The 14,434-nt window shown below is 33.2% G+C and overlaps 1 long non-coding RNA gene across 1 annotated transcript in view; it reads right to left on the reverse strand.

Annotated features, from left to right (window-relative positions):
• Positions 1–13,274: 13,274 nt before the first annotated feature.
• LOC127838762 (uncharacterized) overlaps positions 13,275–14,434 on the reverse strand; it is a 2,331-nt gene continuing 1,171 nt past the window's right edge. The window contains exons 3-4 of the long non-coding RNA XR_008029939.1: positions 14,327–14,434; positions 13,275–13,945 (exon numbers count right to left, since the gene is read on the reverse strand). The exon at positions 14,327–14,434 is cut by the window's right edge and continues 18 nt beyond it. This is a non-coding gene — a long non-coding RNA (uncharacterized LOC127838762). The remainder of the gene's footprint in view (positions 13,946–14,326) is intronic.

Consider the following 14,434-nt stretch of genomic DNA (forward strand, 5'->3'; position numbering starts at 1 on the left):
ATACGATGTGAACATGTTGTTTATAAAACATGCTGAACAGCACGTAATAATCTGTATATGTATCAATCGATTTATTGTATTATCCAGTATGGTGTTTCCGGAATTTATCCGGTGCCATTATATTGTGGTTTCCTGTGTTATCCGGTACCCGTGAAATCAATATGCGACCCTTTTAAAACGCAAATACTCACGTTTTTGAAGTTGCCAGTATTTTGTTTAACAATTTCATTATAAATTTGAATGATTATAACAACAATGTAAAGTAGTAATTTTTTTCTCCAGTTATAATAAAGCAAGTACTTTAAACTCTTTCATGACTATGAGGTAGGTATGGTTCATTTGTTTTCGTTCGTTTTGATAAAATGCTTTATTTTCATTATGCATTTTGAAGTAAACCATTAGCTGATAAACCATAATGTTCCGTGAGCAATAGTATTTGATTATTTAAACGCGGTTTTATGGCCAATTTTACTTTCAATACTAGGCACATCCTGCATTTTACCTTGTTTATTTTCCGATATGATCCTTGGCCGTTTTGCGTATTATACGAAAAAGTACAAATGTTTCCAGTATTATCCGTATTGGTTAGGCACCGTGTTTGAAAACAAAAATTTGATACCATTGAGTCGGCGGACGAGAATACCGTCAATACGGAACTGGATGATGTGCAGGACAAAGTCCAGACACTCATGAAGATGAAGATGACGTCGATTGCAGAAGGGAGCGAGTCAACTACCTTTGAAGATGGAGTATACCTGTATGAAGTGCAGACCTTTACTCGAAAATATTAATTATGGACAGTGCAATAATATAGTTATTAAAAAGTGGTGACAATGTTTGTGTGTTATGGTAGGTTCAGGTTGAGTCGTGGGTTCTTGCTGAGTCGTGGTAATAGAGATCGCGTGAAATGACATAATGGAACGTTCGCACCCGCTGCAGTTTGTTCCGTAAAACATTTGACATAGTCGGCGTTCGTTGAACAGTTCGAAAATGCGACAAAACAGGTAAATATTGCAATTTACCATTATCCGATGCACTCTTTTCAAATATAAACACGATTTCTACCCATATATTGTTTCTAAGTAACACAAAGTCCTTTTTGAGTGTTTTCCATATTACAGCGTTTGTTTACATTTCTTTAATATAAATGGCGGACTGCGCATGCGTACAGCATTTGCTGTAAATACGCTTACATCATCCTAGGTAGCACTCTAGTAATAATTTTTTCTGTTCATTAATTGTTAGAAATTTGAAGACAGGACAAATTTTATCAATTAGAAATAAATGTTGTGTTAAATAATATTTCTAAAAAAAAAACGTCGAAATGAAGAACCTGAAGCAGTTTACCTATGACATGATAATGGCAGCCTATAAAGCAGTTAAGGAAAACCTTATAAAAGTGGACAAAGCTGCTGTGACATTTGGTGTTCCAAAACAAATATTTAGGGACAGGGTTCTAAACAAAGTGAATGTAAAAGCAAAGTGGGGTAAAGAGTCCTTGTTTGCATTGGACGAAGAGGAGCTGCTGGTAAACCATCTTGAATCACTGGCACAGGTGTGGTATGGTCTAAATCGCGCACAGTTGAATGTTATAACCAGTGAACTTGCAGTGAAGCTTGGCAGGCGTAATTCAGATGACAAGCTGAGTAATTACTGGTACTATAACTTCCTGAAAAGATAGGATCATAGACTTAAGTTAATACAACCAAGGGCCCTTTCATTCACTCGTGCAGCAGCAGTGACCCAAGGAAACATTGAGAATTACTATTGTGAGTTGAATGCGGTTGTTGGAAAGTATGGTCTAAAATCAAAACCACATCTACAGCCTTGACGAGACGGGAATTTAACCGAAGCACAGGCAGTTATTACCTGTGTTTGTGACACTAAGACGCAAGCAGAAACCTCACCAAACACAAGCACCATTACCATAGTACCCTGTGTAAATGCAGCAGGTTCTGCTTTACCACCTTACTACATTTTCAAAGGGATTTGGCAAAACGACATTTGTTAATGAATAATGCAGCAGCTGAGGCAGCCTACACCATGTCAGACTCTGGTTGGGAGAATGGTGAAGTTCGCATGAATCACCTAAATGAACACTTCTTGAAATTTGTGCAAGGGAATCTGGCGACATTATAGAACCCACCTTAATGATTTGTGATGGTCATTCATCTCATGTGTTTTTGACATTGTAAAGTGGGCCAAACAGACCCATGTGATCCTGTTTGTTCATCCACCACACAGTTTGCATGCCCTCCAACCGTTATACATTGCATGCTTTGGTCTATTCAAGGCCACATTCCACAGTGAGTGCGACTTAAACATGGCTAAAGAACGGGGTAAAATAATTAAGAAGTATGAAATCGCAGAGTTGTCAGGAAAGGCTTACTTGAAGCCTATGACACCACTCACAATCCAGGGTGGATTTAAAAAAGCCGGAATATTGCCTTTTGATGCAACAAAGGTTCCTATTGAGATAATTTTGGCAATCACAATCATCCCCCCAAACAAAAATATGCAACACAGAAACATCGAGCATGACAATAAAAGAACTATTAAATCAAAAGCTTATTGAAACCGCGCCAAAACCAAGACAAGAAAAAACAAAACCGAATGAAAACAATACAAAAGAAACCAAAAAAAAAAACTACCAAAATTGGGAGGCAAACCAATTACAGAGGGCAACGTGTTCAACTAGCTACTAGAATATAACATTGAAAGATCAGGGGTAAACAAAAAAGGAAAACTCCAAAAAAACATGAAATGTTAAAAAAATAATTGATGACCAAAAACATTCCGGCAGCATTGACCACACAACGAAAACGAATGAAGTTTCATCAGATAGTGAGAGTGACTTAGCAAAAGATGATCCAGCAAATAAATGCTGCGTTTGTAATAAGTTTTCACCTCCAGGAATTGGCCAATGCGATGGGATAGTGTTTGTAAAGTGGGCACAATGTACAGCATGTGGCCATTGGTGCCACCGCAGATTCTGCACAAAAGTCAGAGTTGTACGAAGGCTGTCAGATTTCTTCTGTCCACATTGTTCAGACCGTATATGTTGAATGTCAAGGCTTAGTGACCATGTCATTCTCTACTTTGTGACTTTTTAAACTTTCCATCAATTAGATTTGTGTTGAAGTTATTATTATCTGTTCCAGTGATCATTGTAATTATGTTAAAAAATAACAAATTTTGAACAAACTGTTTTAAATAATGTTTTGTAATAATATAATGATTTTAACAATCAAATAAAATTATTTACATATATTATAAAAGTTGTGCAATGAATATAATTGTTTATATGCCTGTTGGGTGTGATGCTGAATACGATACAGTTGTTTGCTTAAAAAAAGTTGATTATGAAGTGTTTAAAAAAGCACGATAAACTTGTCACTATCGTCTTTTGCTAATGGCAATCACCAAAAAAGTATACTCCTCTGCAAAGTCTTTGTTAAGAGTGTTTACAGCATGTAATACTTGAAATTGGAACAGCCAATCAAGACTCATCGAGAACCTTACATTCAATTTACCGGTTAGACGCAGTCAACACATTTGATTATTTTGATGTAAATAGACGATAAACATTCGGAAAATACGCGTGAAATCAAAAGAGAAAAGGTTAATAAATATCTTCGTTATGATTCATGGATATTTATTTATTAAATATTTTAGATATAACATATATATAAAAATTACCCACGACTCAACCAACATATAGCATATTGTGTGGTCATAAAAACATAAATATGTTTAAATAACTGTTTAGAGTTTAAATACTATTGTGGCATATTGTTCAAATGACATTTTTTAGTTATATGTGTTGTATATGTCATTAAATTATTTGCCAAAAACACATTTTATGTGCGATACGTTTTCTCATAGCATTATCAATGTTTTGTCACAAGGTCATTTTGTTAATGCAAATATGTAATATCACGATAAATGTTGACACATTTTTATTGTAACACGTATTCGAAATAATGTTTTGTGTCATAATTATTAATGTAATTGAAAATAATATACGTACCGTGTAACCTTTGTATTGTCCGAAAGAATTGGGACAATTCTTAGAACGGTGAGGGTACTGCTAGGTCGTTACCCCACCCAGTTGTTATTGCACAGCGTAATTTAAACAATTGCTCGTTGCCAATAAAATATCGTAATAACATTACGTATTTTTATTAAACATTAAAGATAAACATCGTATTAATTGATTTAAAGTCATACCCATTGTTAAACATTTGTATTTGTCATGATTTTAACTTATTATTGCTGTTCACGCTTGCATTTCATTCATGCATTAAATCTGCCATTTCGTATAACGTTCATTTATAGATATATTATAATAACGGTCGTCACGTGTCATTGAAGTCAGGCCCGAAAAAGCATTAATAGCGGATTCGAAGGTAAACAACTTTAAGTTTCGAATATGCATTAAACAGATAAAGACCAAGAATTGAATAGATACTATAAATACTTTATAATAATATAAACATGTAAGAAGGGTTGTAAAGTTATGAGATGCAGGTATGAATATCGTTGTTGATTATATTGTGGATTATAAATTGTATGTGATATTTTTTTATAATATTTTTTAATAACGAAAAGTGAAAGTGAAAGTATAGAAACTTTTATGAACCCTTTGTTTTCTTATTTATTATACGGCATAACAATATCAGGGATAATCTCGTATTTTGCACTTAATGAACGTCATGACAGAAACGCATAGTAGACGTGTAAGTAAATTATTCGTTGCTTCAAATACTAACCACGTACAATAGTATACCTTTCAAACGGTTTATGTTCCATTGTAACTGTGATTACATCCGTTATAACGACCTTAGTTCATGTTAATATGAACAGTGTATTAAAACACGCGTAATAGCACTCCTAACTAAGAAAAATGTTAACAAATAGTGGCCTGTGTATGCATAATTAGTCATCGAAATCGGTAGCGCAATACGACCAATGTAATGCTTGCTATTTAAAAAATCGGAGAAAAAAATCTACATCTATTACTTACATATAATATAAACCGAACGATGATATCCCAGACAGAACAGAGCAGTGGCACTTTTGAATTTATTTCCAGAGGCCTTGGTTCTAGTCCATGCGAGGACAACACGTTCTTTTAGACATAGGTCATGCAATAGTTATACATTGGGTACTATGTAAATAATTGTATATTTGATAGTTAAAAAATATTAAGGACATTGTGTATTCGAAAGTCTGTAAAAAGGTACGGTTGTGTTTACACAGTGTGTCTGCACGGTTTGATATTTATTTCATTCAGTATATTAAACAAAGCTGCGGACAATACTCTGTCTGTTTATGATTAATAAGTGATACCATTTATTTAAAAATAAATTTGTACAATATATTATATTCGGTATGCTTACAAACTGCACAATGCTAGTGTTTCCTTTAATGTGGGTTTCAGTTGTAAATTATGTCATGGCTTAACATGACATAACTTGTTGTATCATACTTTGATATAACAGGGAGGCTATATGAACGTGTATGTATGTTGCGTAACTGCTCACTCACCGCACGAATTACATCGTACATGTGGTTTGGACAAAACGCAAAGAACTTCCACTTTAAGGATGTCTTTGACGACTATTTATATCGCCTATACCAAGTGTGTGTTTTTATTCTCATTAAGCTGTATTAAGTAGTTTGTTTGTTAAGAACATCAGGCATTTGTCGTTCGTAAAGTAGGGCACGTGGTTAGCTTGTTAAGAAGTTCCAATCGCTATTATTGTAAAATCGATCAGATCGTTGTTGATTGCATAATATACCAAGTCGTTTTTTAGTTCAAAGTAGGTGCGTTTTTGTTGATTTCACGCAGGGGAGGTCTTTATCGATTGATCCATTTTAGGGCCAAGAAATTGTCGCATTAGTGCGCTACAGTTAAACCCGTGATAAATAGATTTACTTTTAGTTTGGTATTCAAAACGTGTTTACATGTGCAACTTTGTTTCACAGTTCAAGTTTTTTTGTTTTCTTAACTGTTGCAGGAGCAAGTAACCGTCTTGTGGTTTTTTTTCTCGTTTACTTATATATTGAGCTGGCATAGTTCCCGTTCAGTCGGCTCACTTGCGTCAATCGAGTTAGTTTACCGGAGAAGAATTTAATCTTTAATGTATACTTATTTGATTGTTAAATCGCGCTTCATCTTTTGTAGATACAATAGTTATCTTCTGACAAAAGGTCAGAATGTTCACACGAATTTGTAGATGGTGCGAGCATAGTGTGAACCCTTTGGCTGAGTATTTTCATTGTTTAGACATTAAGAAAATTATGTATATTATAGCCATTTAATAATTATCATTCAAATGAGAATGTATTTTACTTTTGAAACACATAATGTTGCTAAATTAGAAGAAAAACATAATGTTCAAACTCAATTTATATCTGCAAGTCAGCTACACACATCCACAATTTCATCATGGTTCCTCCATTGTTGATTCTGCTGTCACGGTCTAAACCTGGTCACGTTAGTGGAGAACTTGTGTGGCGGCCCGGTTAGCTCAGTCGAGAGAGCTTTCGCTCTATTAGCGAGTTGTCCCCGGTTAGAGTCCGGGACTGGCCGCAAAATTTTCTCAAAATGTGGTATTTGGCGCCCAACGTGGGACCCGTGATGTTACCTGGGTATAAACTTACGGAGACCCATGGTTAATTATATATCACCCTGAATCACTGTATTCGAGGACAAATACATATTCAAGTGAAAGTTTTTAATATACTTACATTTTGGTAAATTACCTTGCAATATCTGTTGCAGGGGCATAAATCTGGTATATAATTCTGATTTTCTATTGCAGTTACTTCCCTTGGTTGTTAACATAAGCCAGCAAAGCTGCAAAAGGTGGCACTTAACAGCAACAACTGATATTGTTCATTTCTTTCCGACATGTTATTTCGAAATGTGTCGCATATACTTATATTTGATATAAGTCACCACTAAAATAAACTAATTTCAAATGCAAATACGTTTTGAGAAACAGTTTTCACAGCTTATTTAGTTCGCCATAATCTCAAGTTGATTATTTCATCATAAGGTCATACTGCGTACTGTATAGCTGTATGTTTGGTAGATATTCTAATTTATTAGTTGAAGCGTAATGACATGTCAGGAGAAATTTTTTTCCTAGGAGAGCAGAATGTCACAGTTTGAGATTTTATATATGTCAGTTTTTATCTATATTAAATTTGCATGTGCCGTTCCATAGTTAAAGTACCCGCAAACGTGTATTCGTCCTCGCGCATGCACCGACTTTTCCGTTGGTCCTCATATTTGTTTGTCAAAGGTGGTTTGTCATTGTGTCGTCTGCTGTTGTTGAGTGACTCGGAATACTTCTAATTTATACATTTAACAATGTATATCTACGAAGTCGGCCGAGGCTATCCAACTGCCGCACGTGCTTTCGTGTGAGCACTGTTTAACGTATCCGTCCAATCGTTCTTTATGTTGTATGTTTGAATGAAAGAAATATTGAGAGAAAGATTCCAATTTGGTTGTTCGTTCACCCTTATCTTCCATCTCCGCCAATTCCTTCGTTCCAGGTTCAGATGGCATTATAAAACTCTGTATAATTACTTAAAAGGATAGTTATATTTATCAATTAATCGGACACTGTGGTAAGCAATTTTTTATTAATATTTATATTACCAATGTATATGTATTTTTTCCGAAGCGCGTCCCATTATGTTGCATTGTGATATTGATATGTGTAATATTTTTATTGTGTGTTAATGTTAGATTGTTTTTATATATTTCTAAATAGATATTCTATCTTTTAGGCACGCTGTATACGGTACAAACAATATGATTCGATTTAATTACGAATCTACGCCAGGACTTTGTTGCCCTTATAAAGCACCCCTGTGACACTGCCAAAGACATGTATCCAACTAGCTCGATATGCAATCTCAAGCTTCGTTTCCCGTTTGAAAATAAAAGAGCAAAATCTCTATCCAAACTCAATTTCTATAAAATAGAAAAAAATTCTACTTTTAGAAAATCTGCCATCAATTTTAACAAAAGCTTGATTTACCTGACAGCAATTAACACACAACATGAAAGTGTAATACCCCCATCCAAGCACACGTTATGTACCGCATAATGTAATTTATATTTGTAATAACAGTGCCCTGACCTTAACGTTACTTGCCTCAAGCTAGATATCCAGATAATATACCGACTTACACAATTTCCGTGTAACACATTTGAGTTGACTACACACACACACACACACATCCTTCTAAACTTTGTTGAGTTCGAAATGCAGCTATATTTTAAGTAGCAATGCCTTTAACCTTGAATTTACCAGTCTACAATGGAATGCAAATAAAGGTTTGCATGTGAACTACATACACGCACCATTTGAATCAAACCAAAGCTGCTGAGCGGAAACGTTTATTTTTCGAATGAGTAAGAGTGACATTGACCTTACCCAAAAACTCAACCGTTCTTTTTTTAAACGGGCGAAATCGATGCTTGAATGTATATCGTTTTCATGGAATCCGCCCAATCGCTATCAAACCTCGGATTTCCCCATAATACTCGTTTTTCAACAGGCGTATTTTAATAGGAAATACGGTTCTAGATGTTAAACATATGTTAAAATAACGCTATTTACATGTTATGGGTGGAGTTGTATGTGTGCGTGAGTCATCTTATTCGTTCTCGAAAAAAACGAATAAGCAATCCTGAGCAATGTTCAAGCAAATATAATTGTATTCGTCTTGAACAGTAATAGTCATATACGATGATACATGTTTTAATTCAAATCAATTTTCTTATGTTATACCAATATCTAAATATAAGACCTTCCTACGTATTATGAGGTTTTTGTTGAAAGAAAGAATGCGGTGACCGTGATGATACTGGATGAGCCTTAAACGCAGAATTCCTGGCTATGTATTGTTCCGAAAAATAACTGAAACATCATAACTACTTACCAATTAAATTCATCATTACTATGCTTTGTCCAACTAGGTTTCATATCTAAATATAAGATCTACCTACTTTGCATGAGAGTTATTTGTTGATAGAATGTGTTCGGAAACCGTGATTATTCGGGACGAGCCTTAAATGCAGCATTCCTGGCAATGTATAGTTACTCAATTGAACTTAGACATATAAGATATCTTATCCACTGACCAATTTAATTCCTACTTGCTATACTCTGACCAACTAGGTTTCATACAACAATATATACTCTGTCAGGTCATTTAACATTACAATCGCGCTCCACGGATAAAAATCATTCAACAGCAACTAATACATGAAATATTAATAATCAAATAAAATAACAGTGGAATTGAGCCACTACTTTACGGCGCTTTGCAAGAGTATACTACAACAAATACGCACACAGAGTCATCTCCCTTAAATTGATTTGAATATGGAGGGAACATATTTGAAAATATTAAGTTAAAAGGATGGACAAATATATTTTGTACGCAGATTAATAGTTTATTAGCCCATGTTCTGTATTTTAACAATCGTTGATATAAAATGAAAACTAATGACGAATATTAAATGCACATGTATTGATATAAGGTATGATAGTTTAACGTGTAGATGAATATAAAATGATAAATGGTTTTCAATTCTTTGTTATGGTAACGGTATGTAAATTAGACATAAGTATCGTATTACTGCACATGTAGCAGTTGCTTTAAGTTAGTTTTATAATTATTACAATTACAAACTAGTGCAATGCCCATTGTTCACGCAAACTGATATTCACACATTACTCGTACATCATATTAACCAGTTCCAAGTTGAGTATTTAGTATTAAATAGCTGATTGTTCAATGTATTAACTAATACAATGTGTTTATTCGACATGGAGCTGCCAAAAAGGCGCATTTAATATAAAGAAGTGAAACTCCAGCTGCTGGAGCAGTATTAAATTATTATTATACATACTATTCTTGTATTTAATTGAAGAAGCATATTGTTCTATAGATGTCTGTCAGGTAGATTTAGCAACATGTACTAAAACGAGACTGAACATCAGCACACATTTTTTATATAGTGAACAAATAACACTACGATTTATAACAATATTACAATATATACATTGTTATAGCTGAATAAAAACTGCAATTATATGATAAAAATCATTCTATGATCAGCTATTTTACGAGAACATTAATAAATATATATTAACAATATATTGTGTTTTTTAAAGGTAACTAACGAATATTTTATATCTACGCTGACTTTTTTAAAATAACGCTTTCATATTTGGAATTTCATTTTGCTAATGTATGTGTCTTTTAATTGATTTAATAATGCATTGTTTATTCAATATAATAATGTATTGCTATTTTAATAATATACTAGCTCACCAAATAAGCTGGTAAACCATTAATTGTATTGGTATGTATTGTTATTCCTAATATAAATGATCATTATGTGACCCGTTATATGAGGATAACATTATTAAACATATATGTAACTATATTTGGTTCTTAACAGTTTATTTTTTGTAACCACCATTGTTATCAAGGTTTTGAAATTGGTTGCAACCCACCGCATAATATTAACCCAATACGGTGACATGTTCACGGTAGTATTGATCAATTTCAGGCTCAAGGTTCAGGCTGTTAAAGAAAAGTCGACGGAAAGCCCTCCAGATTATGTATATGTGACAAGCAAAGTTACATGTGCACGCACTTTGTTATGTCAATTCTAAAACGCATGCACCTGAGCAGGTATTTATATGGCATTGCAAAGGCTTATGATACTTAAAATGTGTTACGGTTCATTAAAATAACTGTGAATCTAATTATTTGGGTGTGGGAACAAAGTAATGATCTCCTGGAGACGTGTGATATTACTTAATCTATAAACAACATACATCGATTTGTATTCTTTATTTTCAGCTATGCATCATTAAATTTAAGTATAACAAGTGTTCACTGACACAAAGGTGTATGTAACAAATCGTATCGATTTTATTTATCTTAAGTACGACGGGGTTGATTAAAAAAAAACACATATAATAATTGTCATCCTCCCCTAATGTAATGTAATTACATTTTCCTTTATTTTATACACACAAATGATAAATTATTGCAATTATTGTCTGGACCCAAATTATGGTTTAATTGTTTACTTTGTGCTTGCAAATATGATATGTTTTCAAATTTCAAAACAAACGTTTTAAGGTATACATTTCAACTGATATTACTGCTATATCTGAAATGTTGCAATACTACGTCTTACTGTCCAACAACTGTATTTGCATTTAATTACAGTAGCATTTTTTATGTAGATGTATGTCGGGAAGATTACGAAGCATGCACTTCAAAGGGGCTGAAACTTCAGCACGGGTTGTTTATGAAGTGAAACAATAACAACATGAGTTATACCAATATTCACATGTATGCATTGTTATGGCGTTATACATAAGCATAGTTAATAACTACAATTCATATAACTACATTTATATGATAAATGTAGTTGAATAATTTTAAGTAAAATCACGTGTATTATTATGTTTGCATGACCTGTATGCTCATTTGGGCTATACCGATTTCACGCTGCATAACACATTTATTAGACCACCTCATAAAGAAGTATATTTGAATTATTTTGTCAGATGGTTTGTCAGTCTGTTGTTCAGTTTATCCTCATAGCATATTGCGAACTACTGCAATGTGTGTTCCGATCTATACTTGAAATAATGATATATAATAACAATGTGTATATGTAAGACTTTTGTTGTTGATGATAAAAGGTTTTCTTCGTGAAAGGAAAACATGCGTTTCAAAGCTTAACTTGCAGAGGATGCATCTGTCTTTATTGATGTGCAGATGTACACGAAATGTCAAATTAAAAAGTATCTTCATGCAATTAATGTTATATCGTAGATGAGGTGTATTACGATCTAAACCTCAACTTGTCTTTTAATAAAATAGTCGGATTATTACCCCGTAAACAATGTTGTGTCGGGGTATAACGGATTCAGATTCAGATTGAAATCTTGCCGACCGGATAGCATTACTTTTGTCGAGCGCATATATCGAAATACATTGGTGGTATTAACTTGAAACTGTATTGCCAATAGGGCATATTACATTAGTCGGATGTGCAGTATACAGGAGCCACAATATTCGCTTTAATGTAATGTACGCATTATTTGTAACGTTTGTATCTAAATGCTGTCCTGTCCGTAATTTAAAAACAATAAGATGTTAATCGTTACAAGTAGATAGCAGTAATGCGTGATTGTTCAAGTTGTTTTGGGCATATCTGGAGTAATTAAAGATATATAAGCTTGAAACTTTAAAGGCGTCATATCAACCATATCAATGAACGATCAAGGGTAAGAGAAATTGAGTAGATACAAGCAAAACTGCAAAAACTAAGATGTCTTTGTGAATTCGGCCTCAGACTTCTAAAGGCATTGAGTGTTAACATTTTAAATTGATTTTAAAAAATATCAGCGGGTAGTGTTAGTTATAACGTTAATTGAAATCTTTCGCACATGTTTGCTTAAATATTATAATAAAAATATTAATTATCACCTTGAAGACATTGCACCATTATTTAAAATTTCGAATTGAAAACACATCATAACGGCGGCATACAGAAAAAGACAGTTATACAAACGTTCAAATGAAAGTTAATTCTAACATTTATAAATAAAGATGATTAATTTACTTCATTTAGTCGTATTTCTTACAATAGTCACTGTACGCGATCAGCAATTTGATCTGAAAATGTTTGTCATTGGGGCGATAGTTAGATTTTCTTCAACGAATTTCGTGTCAAGTGTAACACTATTTTGTTTAAATCTTCATAATTTATGATTGAAAGAATATATACAGTTCATTACGTGTGAGTCTGAAGTGCAATCATTATTTTTAAACGTTGATGAAAAACATGTGTCAGGTGCATGAATATGTTCATACGTGATAGAACATGCCATTTACACGTTGTTATTCACTGCTTCGGAAAAATGTTTTGTTACTATAATCATTTTTTACATTTAAAATCGTTACAATGACTGCGTCAATTGTGTTTTGTTAAACGATATTTTTTTTACAATATGTAGAAATTGTCTTTATTTAGATATTGGAAATTAGGTCCACAACTCTCACGCAGCACAGAAACTATTGCAAATGAATAAATAACGAAGAAATGCATATAACATTTATTTCAAAAACACATCTAGGAAATCAACGCATAGATTCACAAACCCTTCTAATTAATGGTTTAGTGCATATCGTGGTCTTACGGGCATTAATCTTCATCGTATATTTTCGTATAAAAACAAGTATTATTTATCCATACTTAGTTCATGTGATCATTCTAGCAATATTTACACATTAATGTTATAGTCTTTATTTAAGAAGACATTATATAACGTACATACTTTCTTCTTGCATTGGTGTCTGTTAAACATATCATTTGCGAAATATGGCTTTTTAAAATCACACATGAACATGATTTTGAGATATGCATAAAGAAATGCGTTACATATTATTGGGAAGTTTCACGCTTAAAAAAATATTTTCTATTTTATGTTTTTATTTAACATGAGTCCAAGAAGGATAAATGAAACAGTACAACATAATGCAATCGACAAATCCAGTAACGAGTGAACTTGGATTACAAATATGTTAAAAACACAAATCACACATCAAAACAAACAAAAAACGTGTGTGGGATCATTATCTGATTATTAGCGAAAATGTATAATCTTAATTGATAATAGTGAATAATACAGTCGATAAAAGTCAATAATTGACACCGGTATTGATTGTTAAAAAATACAAAAAAAAACTTTTATTTTATGTATGGTGTGTACTCAATTAAAAAGCTTCATTATTGCTGTTTGGAAACACGTTTATAGAAGTCTTGTTATGAAGCAGGCAAACAACATCGTAACAGAGACCAGCACAGTAGCAGCACCTGCAAATATATATTACAAGTGTATATGTTGTTTGTGGATAAATGCGGTTCCAAACACACAATACTTGCGCTTAGTATGACACCTCATACATTACAAATGCATTTAATTATTATGCTTTCATTTTTAATACATTTTTCAAAGTTGATGTATCTAGCAATTACACGTACATTTTCTTTGACACAGTATGACAAATAATTAAAAATATAATAATATTAAGGTACATAAACGGTATGTTTCTTTTGTTTATTCCACTATCACTATGATATTCGTTTTTTCATATTAGTTTGTGACAATTGCTTATGCAACACGTCATAATCGTGATCAACTTCTTAATAAATAAAGACTATTAATGTGAATCTCAAAATTGTCAAAGCACAAACCGGAAGCACATTTGCCATCGCTTCCCATCAGATAACCTGCACTGCACTGGCATACGGAGCCGGTAGTTGTTCCAGAGCATTGGGAGTTGGCGTCCAAAGCGGTGCATG

The sequence above is a fragment of the Dreissena polymorpha genome, chromosome 7 (genome assembly GCF_020536995.1).
Source record: "Dreissena polymorpha isolate Duluth1 chromosome 7, UMN_Dpol_1.0, whole genome shotgun sequence".
Lineage (NCBI taxonomy): Eukaryota > Metazoa > Mollusca > Bivalvia > Myida > Dreissenidae > Dreissena > Dreissena polymorpha.